Below are 8,407 nucleotides of genomic sequence, written 5' to 3'. Positions count from 1 at the left end.
TAGCATCAAACGCTTTCCCTATATCCATAAATATAGAACCTGGAATTTCTTCCTTGTCCAAGGCATACTGTATAAACTGGCTTACTGCCAAAATAGAAAGCTCTGTGGAATGGTCTTTGCGAAACCCAAATTGGGACTTACTAAGAGAAACTTTTCACGTCAGCAGAATTAACAATACTTACCTATAAACAACGTTCAATAATCTTTCTAAAAGCATATATGATAGATATAGGCCTACAATTAGAGGGTTTACTCAAATCTCCCCCTTTATGTGGTGCAATGACACGGGTGGACTTCATGCAAGAAAGAAATATACCATCCTTGAAACTAAGATTAGTTACATGCACAACAAAATGGTAGAAGATCAGTCAGTTCCTTCTGACTGTCCATTTTTGAGTTGATAAAGTACAAGTATCGATTCAGCAGAGGACACAGGTGTCAGGAATATGAATTGGTGCGTAGAGGGTGTAGAAAACTTTTGAAGTCAGCAGAATTTGGTGCCGAATTTTGCGATGCATCTTCGACGTCTTTTCATCTATTTTAACGAAGTGAGTGTTGAGTATGTTAGAAACACTAAATTTTTCTTTAACAGCTGTGTTACCATCCGGGGTCATCAGCTCGTCTGGAAGAGAAATTTCCTTATTTTGCCGATGCAATTATTTATTAATGACCACACCTTCTTAAGAGGTCCATACGCGTTATTAAATGCCTTCAAACAGTATTGCTATTTAGCAGAACTCAGGGCTTTGTTTAAGCAATTCTTGTAAGCTTTAAAAGAAGCTTGATTTATCTCATCTGGATGCGCTGAATATTTGCTATACAGCCTGTTATTTAGTTGGATTGACCTTAGTAGTCCTCTCTTGTAGTCCACGGCTTTTTGGGTCTATCTTAAAATACTAAACGGTTTGAAGACATGGGACAGGACATGGTCAGTTTTAAGAAGCAATTCATTCAAACGCTGGACAGATGTGGCGTCTAGTTAGTAAAATGGAAGATGTATTAAAAGAGAGTAAACAAAAAGCAAATTGGATTGAAACTTTTGTGCAAAAAACACGATGTATTGAAATTTAGGGATCATCTGTAGATTGTCGTCAATGAGTAGTATTAAAAAACTGAGACTAACTATATTTTGAATAAGATAAATGAGAGTGATAAACTAACTATATTATGGAAAATACGAGTACCTTGCATAAAAAACAAACGAACATTACAATAAAAAAAAGAGTAGTTTCAAAAAATTAATTTAATTTAAATTTAATCTAAGAAAGTATTAATCTAGTTAGATAGCTACATTAAATTAAATAAAAGAGCAGAAAATATATATTGATTATATCTAATTCGTTTTCATATGACATATAAATCTCCACAAACAACACAAAAAAATGCCTAAAATAGCTCTGATTCACAAATATGTACTCCGTGAGATGCCTCCAAAGGGAATTCTGGACTAAAAATATGTCAATTGAAGTGTAATAAGTACATTACATTACATATAAGAGCAGAATATATCTTATTATTATACCTCATTTTCTATAATATGACATATAAATCTCCTCGAACATTAAAAATATCTAAGAAAGCTCTGATCCACTAAAATATGCTCCTTAAGATGTCTCAAAGAGGAAAAATAGGCTAAGAATATGCCTACTAATAAGTACATTAAATCAAATATATGGGCATAAAATATCTTACGAGATTACGTAAAACATTCTAATATGACATATAAATCATCTCTCAAAATCGAGAAACAGTGTTAGAATTACCTTAACTATCAATGTAAAACCTAGGAATGGATTAATCATGTCAAATAAATGTAGGCCTACTAGAAAGTAAAAGAAAAAGTTAAAGAACGATCATGACAAAGAAATATACTAGAAAGTAAAAACACCTAAGAATGTACTAGTGTTCTATTCTCCAATTTGCTCAGTTTTTGCTCTGTTATTCTTTTCTTTTTCTTTTATAGAAGAAGAATTTTCTGCAAAGTAGAAATATGAACGCTAGGTCTTGAAGTTGAAAAAATATTACAGAATTAGCAGTTAGATAGAAAATAAGAAAATTCCAATGAAACAATCATAGTTCGAGACATTATAAATTTTTTTGCGAGGGGGGCCAGATGTGGAGGAAAAATCTAAAATGTTTAGAATAAAAAATGTATGATATTTGCATTAAGGACTAGCTTTGGACGTTATACACGTTTTAGGTTTTAATTTTTCTCTTTACTTTCCTTTGAAGGCTTGAGTTCAAAATGGCTTATGAATTTAGTTCAGTATCCCCTCTCCACCATCCCCTTGAAAATTTCAACTCGATAACTCAAACCGATCTTGGGAAATTAAATATTGGCTTTTCACAATACTTATAACCCTTTTTGACCTGGGGTAATAAGATTCCTAAATTTTTATCGGATTAATAAAAATGTGGGTCAAGTATGACCCCAATGACATTTTGAGTGGTTCTGACAATTTATGAAACCCTGTAAAGATGCCAAAAAATGTTTTGGTCTCTCTCTCAAACCCTCTGAACGGCTTGAGTGTCGTTTGCGTTTTGTTGAAAATGACACGTAGTTTGAACAGTGTGGTTTTTATTTGTCAAAACGAGGGGACGACCACTTTCAGATATTACCGACGCCGTTATGCGTTGTACCTCTCATACGTTGTGGGTGCCAAGAATGGCAGAAGTTGCCATACGTGGCTGAAACTGTGACAAGCGTTGCTGTACTGTGGGGTATACGTCGTATTATGAGATATGCGTCAGGTGGTGGATAGTGGGCGTCCCCTCATGTCTAAACATAGGAAAAAAGAAGAAAATATCCATAATAACCCAGATTACTGGAAATAACTGATCAAAGTCGACAAATTGTTTAATATAAAATAATATTTATTCCTGGAAGTCTCTACTTTCATAGAAGTTATTTATCTAATTACAGTTAAAAAACAGAACATTTTTAAACATGTTTTATTTTCAGCAAAGGGAAAGTAACGCTATGGCCTTTAGAAGGCTTAGGGGGTGGTAGCCCTTCTCCTGTTTGTGGTAATTTCTATTTATTTTAAATTATGGTTGTTTTGGGATTCATTTATTCATCTATAGCAGTATCTGTTATCTTTATTTGATGTCATTATTTCTTTTAATTTCTGTTCGTTTTGGTTTCATTTATTTTCTTATAGTGATTTCTATTCGTTTTAAATTTGAATTACTGTGAGACTTCATCTCTGTTCGTATTCGGTTTCAATATCTTTGATAAAAAATTTTCTCAAGAACCATTTTTAATTAATGCTTTAGATAACAATGCGTAATCGACTTACTAAATTCGTTTTGAACACCTTAAGGACTGTCCTACACTTTTGGAAACATTAGTCACCAAGAAAAGCGTCACTTCACCCATTATCAGGATCGTAGCTCCAGCATTTTTATTGGGGGAGGGGGCAAGAGGGGTCCATATCAGGATAGATAATTTCGGAGACCACACTGCCTTTCTATGACGATAAATAAAAGTTCAAATAGGGATGACGGTCATCCATGTTTGAACTTTGACGGTCACTGATGACAGTCACTGCATATGTGACCGAAATATCTGGTATTTTAGAGTTTAGTTTTACTACTGATGACAGTTACTGCATATGTAACCAAAATATCTGGTATTTTTGTGAATTTCTACCACTTTTTGTGAAAAATTGTCTAATAAAAGGATTTTATCCCTATTTGATCTTTTATTTATATCCGGATAGTCAAGGGTTATGGGCTATATAATAGTTTTTTTTCTCCAAATTATTAAGGGGGCAACTGCCCCCCCCCCCCCCCGAAACGACGCCCCTGGCCAATACGGCCACCTGCCCAAACCCTGTCAAGCTAAATGTATTGGAGAAAAACGGGGAATTCAAAAGTCAGGTTGTACCGACGATTTTCCCTTTTTAGCCTTGGCAATGTCTTTCTCAGCCATTGAAACACTATAGAAAATATACATTCTATATAAAAATCAATTTCTCACGTTCTGGGTTTTTAACACCTAAAGAACTTCTCCTCCTTCTAGGTTGGATTTTGCACATGGCATACCAGATAAAATTCTAGCATTACAAACAACCATAAAATTTAATAACACTTCAAGCGAGTTTATCCGTGGCGTAATGGTACTGGCGGATTATGCGGGCCCACCGCTACATACAGTATCAAGGAAACCAGTCACGAAACCCGTCAAACGGGCTATTTGCAAGAGACCGCTATAGATAAATGATTGCAAAGCCGTGGTTTCAATGAGTTACAATATTTAAACGATTGTTTTTTTTTGAGTTTAGGAGAGGACCAAGGTACCCAGGTTAGGTTAAGTATTTAATATATGCTATGCTTTACCCCCCATAAATGTGCAAATATATAGGCCAAATTTGTTTCTAAACTATTATATATTCATCCTATTTTATTTTATTTCATTAGCATTAACCAAACTTAACTTCTTTGCGGTGCCCGCAAAGAAGCACCAGTACCGGCGTAATTTCCCCCAGAACCCTCGGGGGGGGGGCGAAGTTAGAGCCAAATTTCCCAAATCAAGTGAAAATGGCAGTGAAAACTGAAAAATGATCCATATATTACTATAAAGGCAAAGATATACTAAAGAAAACTGGCCTGTTTATCTGGATACTTATGCAGGCTTAATTTAGTTTTGACAAGATTTTATTGCAGAAACTAAATTTCAGCTGGGGGGCAAACTTGGGTCTGAAGGGGGCAGTTGCCGTCCTAACTCATAGCAAATTACGCCCCTAACATGTCAAAACCAATAATATCTGTTCACTGTATCACTTTTTTCAGGAAATAGCAATTCTTCATTTTGGCTTTGAGGGGAAGAAGTTGAACTAGCCCTTGACAAGGTTGTCACTATTGAAATTTGCGTCAGATCCTCCTCGTTCTTTCTTTTCAATAATTTATTTGCGTCATTAATTGGCAGACCGTTTATTCAATTGTGTTCCATAAACCTTGATTTAGGTTGTCGCACGGTATTTATAGCACATAAAAACTATTTAAATTTTACCTGGAAGTTTTCTTTAATGTTTACACAAATTCTGCCGTGGAAGAGATTGGCTTGTATCGTTTATACCTGGCGAGAAATTCAACGACCAAAAATACACCATGTCATAATAATGAGTGCCTATGCATCCGGTGAAGAGCATTTAAGCCCAACCGGAAACGGGCCTTCCTCTCTGTGAGTCCAAAAGCTTCATAAAAGAAAATTCTGACAATTATTAGACTTAGGAACCCTAAACGCATGTCAAATTTAGGTAGGAACAATACAAAATGTAAAATCAACACAAATTTCGAAGATTTTCGCAAACTTCGCCGTTTCAGGCCCTGAAATTGTATCTAAGTGTTCTGTTTTTGCCTCTGTTTAATAAATTTTTTGTCAACTTATCCTTGTTGGTACTTTTTTCTTGTTTTATATGCTCTGTATCTCAATGAAGAACACATTCCATTTCGTCAGAAACGCCATTTGGGAGAGGTCAAGGTTAAAAATGTATAAAAACGAAACAATTCTACCAAAAGGAGTTATAATGGGGTTTTGGGGCAATCTTACCCTCCCCCTAGAAATTCTACTGCCTTTGACAAACAGAAAGATAACGAAACGTGGCAGAAAAAGCATCTGATATTAGCTGTTTCATAAAACATCCGTGAATATTTTAAAAGGATCATATTTTCAGGCGTTGTGGTATTTTTTTCGATTTTACGTTTGAACCTGTCGGACTCGGATTTAAAGTTCCATTCTAAATACATTTTAATTTTTTTTTCTTGCTTTTACACGATAAATTTTCATATCTTATTCTTAAAGTTAATTAATGGTAAATCGCCGTGCGATGATATATACTGCAACATGATTTTATTATAAAAAGATACTCCCGTCAAACTGTAAAACAACAGAGAAGATAAAGCAACAATAGACTATCGACAAATGAATCTTTACAGGTTGTCAGACTGTTTTCTATGGATTTGGATTACATGAGAAGGGTGAAAACTATGGGGTCATGATGACATAGGCTTGATTCCTTGAATCTTATGTCTTTTCTTCAAACTTTATAGCCTAGGTCTTGTGTGTTTTTATGGGACCCCCTCTCCCCCAGAAAATCAATAGCAAAAAACAGTCACAGTTTATAAACTCCTCGAGCAATAGTCTATAGTGTTGGTCTAATCAGACCAATTTCTCAGAAGAAACATTTTTCCTACAATAAATTCTTCAAGGCCAATCTTGTAAACGTGATAATTTAGCTTGTGGAGATAGTAGGAAAGCCGTTTCCCGGAACCCCTCCCCCCAAGTACTAGAAATCTTCCAGTGGTAAGCGCAAGTAACCATCGAATCCTAGTTGCACGTAATGACCAGAAAGGGCAGGGCATCGGTCATAGTGGTATATCATGGCTGCAGTCGTGGCTGGAACGTTACCTAGGAAAGAGTTAACCACGGCCCATACTAACTGTAAGTTAAAAAAGGTTTTAAAAAACCGTCAAGTGAGGATGAATCACCATTTGAAGCTCATTCAGGAATGATAACTGTTATTTCGGCTAATCTTAAGAGTAAAAGTCTTCTGTGAAAATAGATTTATGTAAAATTCAAAAAAGATTCTGAAGCCCCCTCAATATGGTGTCAGATCGATGTGAAAACTGCCCACTATAGTCAAAACTCTGTGTAAGGGAGTTACAGTCACCAAGCTAGAATAACGAGGAAAATCAATTTTTTAAATGGTGCACATCCATTCTTTTTCTGTTCTTTGTTCCCCAGGGGGGACCGAGCCAAACCAGTTGTCTTGGAATGTTGGGATTCGGCACATTTGAAAGGAAAGAACCATATCTAATGCCGTTTTTAAGTAACAAAAGATAATATTTAAAAAAGTGTACTTACTGTAACTGTATATTCATATAGGCTACAAGATCATGTTACACACGTATTCTGTAATTAGACTCTCTTAAATTTGAGAGAGGTTCTACTCCCTCCTTCAACCATATTTTTGAAATTCAAGTTTAGTATTCGTATAAAATACTTGGAGAATAATATTTGTCCCTGAAAAAGTGCACCCCCTCCAAATGTTTATTAGGGGAGAGGTCTGAAATATCAAAAATCGATTATAGAATCAATTCACTTCCCCCGTTTTCAAGGCAAGTTCTTCTAATAAATCTTCTTTTTTTATCGAGTTATCCCCGACAGGGGTCAGTGGGCAAAATACTCTGGGAAACAAGCAGATACAGGATGCGTTCCAGATTGTAGGTCGTAATGACTTTACATTAACTGCAGAAGTTCCTTAAAGTTGGCATCCACCGGGAACGGTTGTTATGTAAATAAGTGCTTATTCCGATAGAAAAATTGTTTTTGTATTGATCTATCGTCATTGGCCAACAAAAATCAGAATGGGACCAAGAAAAGTTTCCTTGATATTTGCTGAAGACTCACGTGGATTTACCTCCTATGGTAAACAAACAGTTTCTGGACATTCATGTTTTTTATATTTTAAAGAAAGCAGGAAAGCCACTGCCAGGTGAAAAAAAAAACTTTTAAAGAATTGTAGAATTTTAAGCCAATATCTTCAAATATATGGGGTTGGTGTAGATACTTCATGATATTTTTCTAGGGTATTATCTAGGTTCTGGATCCATTCCTGAAAATTTTATGCAGCTAACTTTCCAAGATAGAAAAAAGCCCATCATCAATAACTTTACAAAACTTTTATTCACCTTACTTTACATTTTTTTCATTTATTTTATGAAGTATCAGCATAGTACATCTAAAAAACCAATTTCAGCCCTACTTTATAGTTTTCCTTTTGGCAAAGACACCCCAAGAACTTGTCCTGACTTCTAAGATAGATATAATTTTTTCTTTAAATTCATGGAAGGTATTGATTTATTTTCTAAAAAAAAAAAAAAATCCAAGCACTACAGACAGAGGAGGGATGAAGACTGGGTAAAAGAATCAGTTTTCTAGACAAACTGAAAATATATTATCAACTACTACAGAAGTAGGAACCCATTATTGAATGCAGGGCTAAGTTTACATCATTGCCAGATAAGAGCGATTCTAACGGGACAGGATCACGTGTCTCTTTCTAGGGCTGTTTTCTGGTTATGTTAATGTTGTTTCATGGTTATGTTTTGTTGATGGTTATTTGGTTTGATGTTTCTATGCCTATTACTCCAGGGATAAGTTTACATCATTGCCAGATAAGAGCGAGTCTAACGGGACAGGATCATTGATCTACTAATAGAATTAGAAATGACATCACTTGATTTCTAGGAATTATGCGGGACTCTAAAGAGATAGAAATTCTATTTTTAAATATGGCTTCTCTGGTCTTTAGGCTTAGTGATAAATTCAGTTAATATTCTTTCGAAGCCTTAATAGTGTAACTAGGAACACCTAGTTACAATTAAACACTTAGTAAACACT

Source organism: Artemia sp. Qi Xiang Cuo, chromosome 5, assembly GCF_049724085.1.
Source record: "Artemia sp. Qi Xiang Cuo chromosome 5, ASM4972408v1, whole genome shotgun sequence".
In the NCBI taxonomy this organism is placed as follows: Eukaryota; Metazoa; Arthropoda; class Branchiopoda; order Anostraca; family Artemiidae; genus Artemia; species Artemia sp. Qi Xiang Cuo.
Note: the sequence above shows the minus strand (reverse complement) of the source record.